The sequence below is a fragment of the Protopterus annectens genome, chromosome 11.part0 (assembly GCF_019279795.1).
Source record: "Protopterus annectens isolate FY-2018-M chromosome 11.part0, PAN1.0, whole genome shotgun sequence".
In the NCBI taxonomy this organism is placed as follows: Eukaryota; Metazoa; Chordata; order Ceratodontiformes; family Protopteridae; genus Protopterus; species Protopterus annectens.
In genome coordinates, this window is record NC_056745.1 from 1,402,621,050 (window position 1) to 1,402,636,577 (window position 15,528).

Below are 15,528 nucleotides of genomic sequence, written 5' to 3' on the forward strand. Positions count from 1 at the left end.
TGCCATGGCCCTGGATATTGGCTGTCCCATATTAATGGATGGCGCAGTGGTGCAGCAGTTGTGTTGTCACCTAACAGGAAGAGGTTCTCCGGTTTGATTCTCTGCTAGGGTGCCTTCTGTGCAGGATCTGCATGTCCTCCCTGCATTCATGTGGGTTTCCTCCGGGTGCTCTGGTTTCCTCCCACATTACAAAGAAATGCATCTAGAGCATTCCCCCACTGGCCTCTGCTGAAAATAGGCTTTGTTCCAAGTCAGACTTTCCCGGCAAACAAATGTTAAATAAATAAATAACACCTTTTAGACCACTTGTTGGGTGTAGGAAGTTAAACAAATGGTTATGCATAGTTTTCTCTAGTGAACCCTATTATTTGAACCATCAACTAAGTAAACAATATCAGACTGGACCACTGTTGTTTGTTTTTGGCCTTTATGATATTGTGCAAGTGGAAAATGAAGATATGTAGCTGAAAGAAGATCAAATCAGTAAATACTCCAGGAAATATATTCAGACTATTAACTGGAAGGCCTGATAATAAAACTTAAACTCAAAATGCTTGAGGCACGTAATGCAAACACAAGGTTCACTAAAGAAGGCACTGACACTGGCAGAGATCAAAGTGAAAACAACAAAGGTAGCTATACAGTATTAATGAAGTAATGGGCATGAATTTGTAAGAACAATATGTCGAATGAACTGTATTTCTGTTTGTACATCAAACTATGTTCTTCAAACAAGATAGGTGTCAAATCTCAATTCTAGAATTCTGCAAACCAAGCAGCAGCCCTTGATGCACTCATGAAACCTTTCAATAAATATATTGCTGTTCTTGTCTGCTGCAAAACAAAAGAATACAGGATCATCTTCATACTACAGCGAGAAAGTGGCAGCTTAGTGGGCTACGTACACATTAGGTTACAAAGTCCATTGAACATGTGGGAGAAACAGACAAATGCAGGTTTTGTAAAACAGAATTGGAAACAGTTGCACACCTCGTTGCTGGTTGTGACACAATAATGGTAGAAGGACTACTGAAAGGCATAATAATGTGGCAAGACTGTCACACTGGGGGTTTTGCAAATATTATGGTACTGAAGTGGCTGAAAAACACTGGAAACATAAGCCACAAAGAATCATAGAAAATGATGAAGTTTACATCATGTGGGATCACCCATTACCAACAATTCAAAGATAGATGCTAGAAAAATGGATATTAGTGGTCCATGAAGAGACGACAAAAGTAGCATTGATCACTGAAGTCGCCACACTCACTGACTACCGTGTCTTGTGTAGAGAGAGACAGTCATAAAATATCAGGATTTACAAGCATAAACGACAGCAATGTGGAAAAAAAGATACCCAGGCAGTTCCAACAGTACTAGGAGCAACGGGTCTTGTAAAAGAGAATCGTATTTAGATACGTTACCAATATATGTAACCCCGTACGAATTGCAAGAGGAGTCACTACTGGGCACATTGCGTGTGCTGTGAAGAGTACTTCTGGCTGACATCAAAGATTGGAACAATACTAATTTCATGAACTTTAACTGTACTTTGACTTATGAATGGGGTCCATTCCCGTCGTGGTATTAGAAACCCAAAAGACTTGGAGAAATTAAAAGCGAGAAACAATATAAAACTTGAGTTGAAAAAATAATGAATGCAATTCCTTCTAAGCACATAAAGACCGACTGCAACGGAGTAAAGTCATGAGCCACACAGAGAAGAAAGTTGCATCCTGAAAGTGAATTTTCATAATGGCATTGCAGGTTTACAACCTCACTTATCACAGATAGAGACACACACACATAGGACCTCAAAATACATAGTTAACAACCATTTAACTGCATTAAATATAAAAAATGAGACCAGACAAAAATATTACTTATGGCTGGAGAGAAAGTGAATAGGAAAGACAAAACGTCAGATGAAGTAAATCTAAACAAATGGCATTTCAACAGAAGTCAATAAAACAATTTAAATGCCAAAATGTTCAGTTGAGAATACACAAGCTCATGAAAACAGGACATGAAAGTCAAGAGTCAAAAGATGTGCTGCTCAAAAATGAAAAGCTTGTGACAGGTCTGATTTTGTCTATGTACACATAGTGAATGAAGTTGAGGGTAGCATAATGGTTAAGGCAGTTACCTTACATGCACAAGGTGCAGGGTTTGATTCTCACATGGGGTAATTGGCTAGGCTTAAAATGGCCCACAACGGCAATTAGCCTAGTAGTAATCTATGAATCTAAGAAGTGACAGCTACCTTAGGACTCAAAACTAATAATACAACACTTTTATTAGTAAACTCTGTCTGGTATAACATAAAATCTAACCCGACTACCACTGTTAAGAAAGCCTGTAAACAAAATATTTTCACATAATTCCAAGACGATAGCAAACTGACACAAGCAACATTTTATGTATCATTAGGGAAAGACTCTTCTATACCAATGTTTATTTAACATAAATAAAACATACAACACAGTGCAAGTTTGCTAAACTCAAAAATAAAGCAATTTGGAAAACTGCTTCATCTCAAAATGGTTAGTTTATAGTGTTATGCAGATTTCCTAGGGTCCAAAAAGATAAAAGAGTGAGTAGAGCTAAGACGGCTCTGGTTAAAAGTCTCAAAAACTTCTCTAGGAATAACCTGCCAATAACAATGGTTCAGTGGTGACAGCCATTTACACATGGTAAACCTAGTCTTTGTGCAGTTGGTCTGCAGATAAGGCGTCTCATCAATGAGTGAAAGCTATGCTGCCCTAGGCCGCCAATGGCTATGTTATGGATATTAACATGAAGTGACAGTTGAGTTCAGACTGAGTTATATGAATGTATGGTCATGGAAAGAATGCTATACCACATGATGGATTAAGTCAGCAGTAAAGTGTGAATGTGTTTTCTGGGGGTGTATTTCAGTAGCAGACTCCAATGCTGTAAAACAGTAAACAATCTATTACTAAACAGCACATGCCTGCTATATAACAAACAAACCGCATTAAAAAATATTCAACACGGATTTCATTGTTGTGATGCACCCATCAAATGGGCCACAAACAAAACTTTCTGTTATAAAACTATTACCATTTCTCAGAAGGTAGGGTTGCCACCTTTTCAAATGCCCAAAGTGGGACATTTTTGGTACAAACGTCAGATTTTGCAGGGTGAAACATACCCACGGCCAGTACAAAGGACAGAAATTCACTTTTTTGCCTAAATAAAAGATTATTCTTGTAGAATTTTAGTTGCTTATTCTGTTTCTTATCACATTTAGATGTCTCAGATACAGAATAACTATTTTATACAACTATTACATGAAAACATTTCGTCCTAAAATCTCAGGACATTTGCCATTTTTTAAATTTTTTTGCAGGCACAACTGCCCAAAGAGGGACTGTCCCTCGCAAAGTGGGACAGGTGGTAACCCCTACCAGAAGGCTGCACAATTCTAACAGATTTACTTCAGTGTGCCAGACTTCCCTATACTGCAGCCAAGAGGCAGTATGAATGAAAAAGGCTTCACATGCATGACTGCAAAAAACAACTAAAAGTAGACAGTAGAACTGTTTAACTGCACAGCATCAAGGTTATTGTGCAAGGAAACCCTATTCAGGGCTGAATATAAAACAACACTGCTATATCGATCCAGACTGAAAATCACATTTTCAACCATCTGCGCTGCATCGGATTCACTTCAGAAGCTCAAAATACTGAAATCTCGAATTTCAGTATCTCGAGCCCAAGAAGTGGAATCCACAAAACAACGAAAAACCGCGAAATTCAAAAGCTCGAATACCGGAAGTTTTGAATTTTGCGGTTTTACTACACACACACACACACACACACACACACACACACACACACACACAATCCACCACAGAAACACACACAATCACTCTACTACATGAAAGCAGGGGGGCAAGCCCCCCTTCTATCACACAACACCCCTACTTAAATATTTTCACTCCGAGGTCGCACTACATACACGCACAAATCACCACCACACAAGCTACTTTCTCTTCGCACACACACATCACAGCAACAAAACACACTGACACACACCACAGCCCCTACCCAAACCCCTTAACACACACACTTACCTGAATACATGACCATAGTGGACCTTTAGAAGCGCAAAATTCAAAACCTCCGGTATTAGAGATTTTAAATTTCGTGCATCTAAACTTTCGCTATTATGTGGATTCAGCTTCTTGGGCTCGAAATACTGAAATTCAAGATTTCAGTAAAAGGAGCTTGTGAACGGAACTCGCTGTATCATATATATATATATATATATATATATATATATATATATATATATATATATGTGTGTGTGTGTGTGTATGTATATATATATATATATATATATATATATATATATATAATATGTGTATATATATATATATATATATATATATATATATATATATAATCACTACATAATCTCGAAATATCACATTTCAAAATCTCGAGACTATATAACTGAAACCCCTAAATGCCGAAAGACCAGAAGCACGAAATTCAAAATCCCGAACGTACAATACACATACAGCACACACATACACACAACTTCCCCCCACAATCAAACATATAATTCTACACTACAGATAAGCCGGAGGGCAAGCCCCCCAGCGCCAATGTGGGAGGTTGTGCCCCCACACCCCCCAACTTAAATATGCTAACTCTGAGATCGCACAAACAGACACACAAAGGAAACTCACACCCACACATTTTACAGTCCCTCACACACACACACACACACACATGGATCCCTATCACATGATTGAGTTTTCAGAAATTCATACGGTTGAGGACGATATGATAGAGTTTCCAAAAACTCGAACATCCAAAAAACACAAAAATCTAACGTTTTAAAAAGTTTTTGCAGGGGGCAAGCCCCCACTGCTGCCCTCCCCCCCCACACCCCCTGCAAATTAAATATACCAACTCCGAGATTGCATTACAGGTGAGGAAAAGGGTAAATTTCTCTTTCCATACTGTACCGTGATCACCATTCAAAACTTTTGAGTTTTTGGAAACTCGATCATATGGTCTTGACCATATGAATTTCGGGTTTCTGAAAACTCGATCATCTGACATGGATCCATATCAGAAACAACATGGAATATACTATTCTTCTGAAGCACCAGTATTTGTTTACTACTCTGGCATGAGTTGGGGTCTACTACTGAAAGGCAAAAAAACAGAAATATATACATGAAAGATAAAGTCAGTGAAGACCAGAGAACTGTAAATTTTATGCCAAATAGTGTCATTTTCAAGATTACACAACTGAATAATTTTAGAATTGCAGTACTGACAATAATATGGGTAACAGAATGGCCATACAAAAAACTGTTCCAAAAGTGGTTCATAGTGTGCAAACCTGACACTTTTAGTCTGCATGTTTATTTAGTTCCCTACCCTGGACACAATCTACAAATCAAGTCACATCACTCCTCAACCGCAATACTGTACACCTGTCAGCTTCTAGGTGTTGATCTTATCAAGAGTCTGACTCAGTCTCCTTCAAATCAAATAAACTTCCATTAGTATTTACTATAACAAAAAAATTCTTTTTCTGTTGATTTTAGAATTTCTTTGACGCAATCTTGAATTTCTGGCATTAGCATGAGACATGAAGAGAGTAGTGTACTCTTTAGCCTTTTTCCTACTAACAACAAAAGCTAGTGAGGGATAAAGTCCTTCCAATACACTACTTCTATATTCGAATAGCTGATGCTAGTAGTGCGCTTTTTTTTCATCAGATTCCTCATCGTCTGAATTGCTTTTTTTTTTGTTATCTCCATTTGATTGATGGAATGTGAGTTTGCAGTTGCGTGTTTAAAGCTTTTGAATTATTTGGTCATATTTTGTGGATCATTGAGTATCTACTGTCTTAAAAATACAGGCTTCAATGCATTTATCACTCTGGTAGAAGTTTCAATCTAAGTTTTATTTAAATTACTTTAAATGAGATCACTTGGAACCAAACTCTATGACTAAATTGTCCAAAAATGTTTCCCCCTATTTAACTGCTATAGCTTCATTTTAAACAAATTTCTGTTAAAAGCCATCCTTACATCATTAGGCAAAATATTTCACCTTCTGCCTACCCTAACAAGCAAATAAATAAATAAATAGATAAATAAATAAAAAACGTACTTTAAAATTCAAAATCTTCAGATCCAACAGCAACAGATTATTTCTTGTTAACCTAACATGGTCCAAAAGTAAAATTCTATTTGGGGATTTTCTTTCTTTACACATTTAAAAAATGCAATGCAGTTCCCCAAAAGACTCCATACCATATAGAAAATTTCAGTTTCTTAAGTCTCTGTTTACTATAAACTTCCAACACCTTTACTTGTGAAAAATCTTTGTACTCTTTACTTCTTGAGTAAGAACAAAAACCTACACCATATTCCATTATGGATATTATTGATGAATTATAAATAGGACCCAAAATCTTCAAAGTCCTTGATGATCTCATTCTAAATATAGTTCTTCAGGTTAAATAACATCTCTTCAAATTATTATTATCATGGCTCAAAAAGCTTAGCTTACAATATATCACTTCCAAATGCATAAATTCTTCATGTTCTCCTAAGATAATTCAGTCCAATGAATAAGGATAGCCTGGATTCAATTTTCCAAAATGTTACATCTTACATTTTGAATTAATGAAATCAATATTATCTGATTGCATCCAATCAAATACATTATCCAAATACTTTTGAAGATACAGCTGATCCTGTACTGGTAATATGAAAGCTGCTATCACTCCATCAGCAAATATTTTAAGGCAACTATTGCCCCAAATAGGAAACATGAACATTAATATGTACAAAATTGAGTGGTCCCAATACAGGCCTTTGAAGTATTTCTTCTATTTATACTTTATTCTTGAGAGCACACACTCTTTACACACATTTCGGCTGCCATCCTTCCCACCATCCATTTCTTAATCCACCTGACTGCATACTGTCCAAAGCCATATTTCTTGGTTGTTTTAATTACAGACTTATGTGGCTGTGCATCAGATGCTTTGGCTAAGTTCAAATATATACTCTGAGGCTTTGTGCCTCATGAATAAAGAACAGCAACACCTACCCCTCTGCACAAAGGTGGGCCATCTACAGGCCCTGGAAACTACAGAGCTGTAGGTCTCACTAGTTTTATATGAAAAGCCATGGAAAGAAATATCATGGAAATTGTGACACCAGGGAAATACTGCCAGTCCAGCTATCTGGACTTGTGTAAATAATTATATGTCACTTGAAAATATTAATATGATTGATATAGAAATCTGACACTGCCACCCCAGCTATCTGGAATTTTGTATATAATCATGTCATGTGTGAATAGTAATATAATTCATTTGCTTGTCTTGCAAATGTAAGAGAACTATATGTTATGCGGATATTAAACTACTTGTGCGGAAGTGTGTGTTGAACTGTATGTTGTGTACTCAGCTTCAAGAATCCAACCACAGGATACCCTACTGGAAAAGAACAGAAATGTGTATAAATTATATACCTGTGCAAATGTATGTTCTGATAGTAGAGGCTGGAACATACAGAGTTAACTTGCAAACCATCAAGAAAATAAGTTGAAAAATAAAGTGTTTTACGATTGTGTTTCAATGCAGCAAGCAGACACAATATCTACAGCTAGAAGTTTTCCTATTATCTTGAAACAGAAATAATTACTAGGTTTCAAATGTTAAGTGTTTTATTGCTCTGTGACTTCCTAGCAGCTGTAGATCTGAGAGGCGTATTTTTGACACAGATGTTTGTTTCTGTTAGCCTGGGAACTGAAGGCAGGTGACAGAGTGATGTCATCCAGATGACCCAGCCGTAATGTTTTGATATTAATTTGGGAACTCTCTCAGAGACTGTGCATTTTGTATCTTGTCTTGGATCTAGAAACATCCATTAAGCACTTCTCATCTGAATTTGCCTTGCTCTGTAAGTAAGTCTAGGGTACAATGATATTTCTTAGATATAGACAGGAATATAGTTTAGATGTTTTCTGTATCTATTTGCGACTGTCCTGCAATGTTGTTTTAAATTAATTCATGTGATTCTGAACTCTGTAGTTACTGTGTTGAGTATTGTCTTGTTCTTTTATTATTTATTATTAAATATATTAAACCTTTTAATTGTGGCCGGTTTGTTTAGAGATATTTAAGCTCTTAAAGTACTTGCATATGTATTTGGTGACACTGTACAGGCCACTCCTAAATAGCCGTGAATGTCTTGGTCACACTTACCATTTGGATAACAGTAACCTTACACAGTAGGATTGGATAGTCTTTGGTAAGGGCCTTATAGTAACTGATAAGTAAGGGTGTCTGGTGGAAGCTGGTACTACCTTATAGTCTGGGCAGAAGGGCTGGCTAGTAAACCTGTGCAAGCCTTTACCTTGTGTGTGTGTGTGTGTGTGTGTGTGTGTGTGTGTGTGTGTGTGTGTGTGTGTGTGTGTGTGTGTGTCAGCTACTTGGGCACGGACATGAAACACTGGTTGGACAGAGAGGGTGCTGGAGGTCTTAGCTTGACCACTAGGCTGAGATCTTAACCCTATAGCTGTGCCAGTGGGGAGTATTAGTGGGGATCTAGATAAAGACAGAGAAACCACAGCCTCAGACTGACTGTGATCTCTGTATGCTCTTAAGGGAAATTGTACTTTACTGTGTGTGCACTTATCCTCCCAATGTGTAGTCCGTCACTGGTGCTAGTGATGAGGATTGAGGCTCCTTGATCACTGCGCCAGTGCAGGGGCATCACAGAAATTATCAATAATGACACAGGAAATATCCAAGCACTGGATCCAACTTAATTTGGTTTCATCAAGGGTGAGTCATGCCTACTCAACCTGTTGGACTTCTCCGAGAAGGTCACCAAAGCAATGGATGAGGGCAAATGGTTCACATTGCCTACCCTGACCTGGCCAAAGCATTTGACACAATCCGCTAACTCAAGCATGGTTGACAAATTTAAGAGGTTAAAATACAATTCCTTACGTAACACGGTGGATAGCCAGCTGGCATATTGACAGGACCCAGGTAGTTAGAATTGGGGAGTCCACCTCTATAAAGAGGCGAGTCGCACGAAGAGTCCTTCAAGATCTGGCCCTGGGACCACTCGTTTTTGGCATATACTTCTCTAAGTCAATGTCGATGGCCTCTGGCTGACTAAATCTGCAGATGATTGCAATTAGGAGCTGTCATTGAATCACCCATTGACACAAATGTTCTCCAGGAGGGGATGAAACCGATAAACAACTGGTGCCAGAGCCATGGACTAAAAGTAAATGCCAAAAAATGCATAATACCATCCTTCAGAAAGTCATCCATCCCTGGTAACTGTCATACTGACAACACATCCCTAACAGCTGACCCAGCAGTCAGGGACCTGGGGACACACAGACAGTAATCTGGCCTTTGACCATCACATGTCTACAGTAGGCAGGAAATCATTCTATGCTGTGCAACATATAAACAAATGTTTGGCATCTAGGTCCAAGTAAGTCATTGGTCCACTACATTCGGCATTCATCAGATCTATTATTGAGTACAATTGTCCCCCTTGGTTTGTATCTAACCAAGCATATCCAACAACTGGAACTTCCACCGAGATTCCTCACTAAAAGAATATAGGGCATGAGTAAGATGTCCTATGCAGACTGCCTCAAGGCTCTATCCATGTATTCTGTCTCCTACAGGCTGTTGAGGGGAGATCTATGCCTGGCATACAAGGCATTATCAGACCTCAGTCTGATGGATCTCCTGCATATCCACAAAACAAAACAGCACCAGAATAACCTATTCTAAAGACTTAAACCTTGACTGTGATATAAATAGGACCTGATAGAGAGAGAGACAGTCATGTATCCCAGAGACTACCCTTTCTCTGGAACAGGCTCCCCATCCATGTGAAGCAGAGTTCCTCCTTAACCCAATTCAAGTGCAACTTGGACAACTGGATAGGGAACAGGAAATTCATCTTTGTTTTGGCAACTGTGTGTCTAATGGACACAGGCAGCCTGTAAATGGTTCATCTCACGAGCCTCTTCTTGTAAATGTTTCACCTCCCAAGTCCCCTGCTTTCAAGGGTACCAAAACTTGTCAGAGATTCAGGATGCATGGTTAGTCAAAGGCCCTTGTGATCATTAGCCTTGTAAAAACCTATGAACTTATACCATCCACTGAGATATTGTCTACTACTTCAGCCACAACTGAATAAAATGTAATGATGTTTGTCACAGTTGATCTTCCCTTCAAGAATCTAGGCTGGTGTAAATCATAGTGAGGAATATTCTCATCCATCAAAGTTTAGACATAGTGGGCTTTCCGGTAAACAAATACAATAAAATAAAATAAATAAAGTCATCAACATTTTTCTCAAAACATCTGCCAATGAAACTTGTAAGACTCCTGGATCTATAATTATTACTCTTGCACACAGGAATCACATCAGCACATTTCTATTGTTCCGAGACTACTCCACATTATAAAGTTATTTGATAAAGAAACAAAAAAATGCATCGGACTCAACAGAATACCATACAGGAATATCTCATTTAAATTATAAGGGTCTGGAGCTACTTCCTTTTTATATGCTGAAGGGAAGTCAGTTTGAGGACAATCCATACAATTTACATACACCTTATCTTTTCACCATAAAATCTCTTTGATATTTACAAAAAAATTCTTAAAACCTCCTACAATTTCTTCTGAGTTAGATATACTATCATTACTTTCCCATATCCTAATTCAGGAAAATAATTTTTAAGACATATCTGAACATACCTAAAAAGGAATCATTATCCTTACCCTTATACAATTCACTTCATACCCCCTTTTGTCTCCCTTATGATTTGTCTAACTTTATTAACACACTAAAGCAAACCACCGCCAACTCCGAATAAACCAGGATGTCAATACAGTCCACTGTTGAAATATTTCCACAACGAGAAGACGAACACGCTCAGTAAATGAGAAATAAAGAATTTTATTAAGCTATATTCCAAAGATTTTCATTGGCGCCTTGCACCAACTTCTTCAGATAAATGAATAAATACATTTGCGCCATTACAACTGATCTATAAGTATTTAAAACAAGTAAAAACACGCCCCCTATCCATCTGATAAAACATTTAAAGGTACCGTTCTTTGAAACAGAGTAATACTAAAGTGTAATTGCAAATCATCGTAAATGTAAACTTAAACATATTAAACTTATAAAAATGAAATCTGATACTCTGAGCTAAATTATGTATAAGAAATTAACAATAAAAACAATTCACTCAATAGAAATATAACAAAGAATATGATAAAAAATATATATAAATAAATGAATATGTGACAGGTTCCTAGCCTCAAATAATATAAAGACATGTATGCGTTGTGATGACTAGCATAAAGACAGTGTCAGCTCTTATGTACAAGATTTGAGGATTAGAAGTTTGCATCATGCATACATACTATATTAAAGATATAAAATATTTCGGCTATATAAGATAGATCAAAATGATATTACATAACACTCCCTTCTTAAATGTATGCTAGCAAAGTTTCCAACTCTTGGTTCCTGTCCCCATCTATACTATAATCACTGTACTTTCCAACATATGAACTCTTAATTGCTGAAGTTCCAGAGCTCTGTTATTGAGTCCCAGCATAATTTCAAGGACAGTAAACCACACAGTTGCATGACCAGTGCTGGCCACGGGCAATATCACCTCAAATGCAATCACCCACCTGCATTGGTTAGGACTACGTCAAGAATATTCTCCCTTCTGGCTTGGGATCTGGTTCTCTGCTTCACAGGAACTTCCACCAAAGCTTCTGCTGTATTCTTCTCCATCCTACATGTTGGCACCTGCGTGAGGAAAGTTAATGTTCCTCAAGAACATGGCTCTCCTCTTTGCCTATGAGCAAATTCAGTTTTTAGCAATGCAGGCATCCTTCTTACCTTCAACATGGAGATCCATCTAAGGAAAAAACTGTTCTCTTCCACACTGCCTTTTATTTCATCCTGAATGTTTAAAATACCACTACCACCACTGCCCTTTCTGTTCCTTCTGAAATTCCTAAACCCAGCTATTACCACATCTCACTCCATCCCTGCATGTGTTTATAGCTACTACCTATGTAAGAGCTAAGAAGCACAGGTTATAACTGCAGTACATGCATTCAGGGCTAAAGGTATGCCTGATGAGGTGTATACTGGTTTGCAGTACAGACACTGACTAGTTGCAAATGTACATTAAATGCATAGTAGCAGCACTAGGGAAATTTTGCAGTACTGTGCACTTATTACTGGATTGTATAATGCAGTAGAGATATACCATTTATCATACATCTATAGTTGGATCTATGTCAGATTATCGAAGGTCCGAAACTTTGAAATTCATATGGCCAAGACCATATGATCAAAGTTTCAGAACTTCTAACATTAAAAAAATGCTATTTTAACATTTTTGCAGGGGGCAAGCCCCCCTCCATCTCCAAACCCCCAGCTAATTAAACATATCAACTCCGAGATCGCACTACATTGCGGAAAAGGGTAAATTTCCCGTTCCGCGCTGTACCATGATCTCCATTCAAAACATTCAAAGTTTCGAAACATTGATTATATCGTCCCAACCATATCACTTGAAGTTTTGAAACTTCGATAATCTGATAAGGACCCCTAGAGTTATATGACTACCCTGCAATCCTTACAACTGTGATCACTATTTGTACAAGACTATAAAACTTAGAAGAAAGATTACAAAGAAAAGGGCAATGAGTAGGTTATGGGACAGGCAATTGCCAGAGTCAGCAATGTGTACACATCCCTGGTCAACTTATAATCTTGTACTATGAACTACATGTGCAGTGTGTTCTCATAACATAATTTATAAACACTTGCTATATTCTTGATGTGATATAAGCTGCACAAAATTTTGCACATAGTGTAATCTTAGCAGATCTCCATAATAAAATGGCTCTGTCCCATATGATTTACCTCTTCAAAAAGAATGCAATTGATTCTTATTATATCTAATAATAATAACATGTACGTTTGGAAACAACATCAACCCTGGACAGAAACCAGAGTAAACGCAGTTAAAAACCTTTAAGGAAAGTAGCTATCAAATTATTTTTATGAGACAGTAATTGTAGTTCCCAAGTGATTTTGAAAAAAATAAATAAATAAATGTGAAAGTTAGTAGTTTGCTGACATGATGACTATCTACAAAAATGCTATGACCTTTGTCAAAGTAATATTTATAAATGCTGCCCACATCGGCTTGTAATGGTGCACTTGGCATTGCTTAATGATACGCTGAGGACAGTTATGTTGGCTGCAAATGTGTTAAACAAACCTGCATAATTAACAGGACTGCAGTGCAACAACTAATAAATCCATCTCGCTATGCCAGCTCCACTATATCGAGAGGCAGGTATTATCAAGACTGACTAACTAGTACACATAAATGCACAAAGGTCTCCTAGCCCCAGTGTTTAAGTAGAGAATGTTTTTACAAAATATAAAACAAACTGGTCACCACCCAGCAAAGAGTTCCAAACTGCAATAGAATACAAACACCAAAGGAACTCAAAATAATCCAAACTGTGTAAAACAATGCAAAAAAAAAACTGTTTTAATTCAGCAAGTTTTGAGGGAACCGTTCCTCAATGCTTTCAACAATTCCAAATTAATTCATCCTTTTATACATCACAGATAAAATTTAACCAATCAAGTGCAGTCATAATAAAATGTTTAATTAATAAACTAAACCCAATTAAAATACAATCATTAGATAAGTTCAGTACATAAAAAGGAGACCTCATCTTTAATACAGGTTTTATACTCACTACTTCATTCAGGCCTGGATGGGCATCTACATGAAAATAATTTATCCATTTATACTCAATAAATTTTGTATTTAATATTATACCTGCCCGCTAGGACTTCTGTTAACCATTTTAATTACCCTAAATGTCTCTTGTGGTTCATATTAGTTGATCTAGTTTTCAGAAACTCAAAATTCATTTGGTCCAGACCATATGCTCGAGTTTTTGAAAAGCTGAAGCTTTTGAATGGAGATTGTGGTACAGTTCACATCAGGAAATGTACCCTTTTCCTCTCGGAGTTAGTATACATACTTTTTAGGGGGTGTGGCAACCCCCCTGCAAAAACATAAAAAGGGTATATTTTTGTGGGCTTTTTTGATGTTCGTGTTTTCGGAAACTCGATCATATGGTCTTGACCGTTTGAATTTTGAGTTTCTGAAAACTCAGTCATCTGACATGGACCCGTCTCTTGCATATTCATAATATGCTTAGCTAAGGCATTACTTTCTACTCTCCAATGGATATCAGAGCAATGCACTGCAATACGTTCCTTTAGCATTCTATTAGTTTTCCCTACATAAAAAGAGGGACATTTTTCATAGGTAGCCAAGTAAATATTTTTAGATTTACATGTAGCAAAACTCTAAAAATAAAATATTTTTCTCATGATAGGATGTTCAAATTCATTGTTTTTACTAATATACTTACAAAACTGGCATGCATAACATGGAACAGTACCCCTAGCTACTACTATCTTAAGTTATATATTTAAATCTTTAAAACAAAGCTGTTGTCTCTTCCTTTTTTATATACAAAATTTGGTTGTTGTCCTACAATTCCTTTCATCACATCAGAAGAACGCAGAATAGACCAATTTTCTCTGATTATAGTCTTAATTTTACCATTATGTGTATTATACTTAATATAATATCTTAATCTAGTTTGAGAGTTAACTAATAAATCTATTTGTATATCATTCACATCTGGTACGGAGAATAAAGGTCTAGCTATGCCATTTATTTCATCTAGCACCTTTGTTCTACTATTATTTAGCATTTCAAAATTATATCCTCTGTCATAAAATTCAGAGTGCATTTCATTAATCTGTCTAAGGCAATCATCTCTACTAGTATTTAGCCTACTTGCTCTCAAAAATTGGCTACGAATACCATGAGATATATATTATACATATGTATGCATGTGTGTGCGTGTGTGTTTATGTATATATATATATATATATATATATATATATATATATATATATATATAATATTATATATTGGGGATACATGCTCTCACTCTGTAAATACTGTAATGTTTGTACCAATTTTCTATAAATTCTCATACCCATTTTACCATCTTATTTTAATATCTAAAAAGCTTATACTAGTACTAGAAAAATCAGGTTTAAAACTCAGAAAAGTACTACTAGAATTGAAATATATGAAAAAATATTTTGCAACATTTCCAAACTAACATGCCAAACAAGAAATGTATCATCAATGAAACGTTTATAAAAGTTAATATTTCTAAAATATAATTTGTTAGAATTAAAAATATATTCTTTCCATACTGAGAGTGCTATACTTGCGTAGGTGTTCGCCAGTAATGTACCCATCGCAACTCCCTTAACTTGATGATGACATTGTTTGTTAAATAAGAATATATTGTTACACAAA

General features: G+C 36.6%; 1 protein-coding gene across 2 annotated transcripts in view; it reads right to left on the minus strand.

The window, feature by feature from the left end:
- BMT2 (base methyltransferase of 25S rRNA 2 homolog) overlaps positions 1-15,528 on the minus strand; it is an 896,892-nt gene that overhangs the window by 654,487 nt on the left and 226,877 nt on the right. The gene's annotated exons all lie outside the window — the stretch shown is intronic.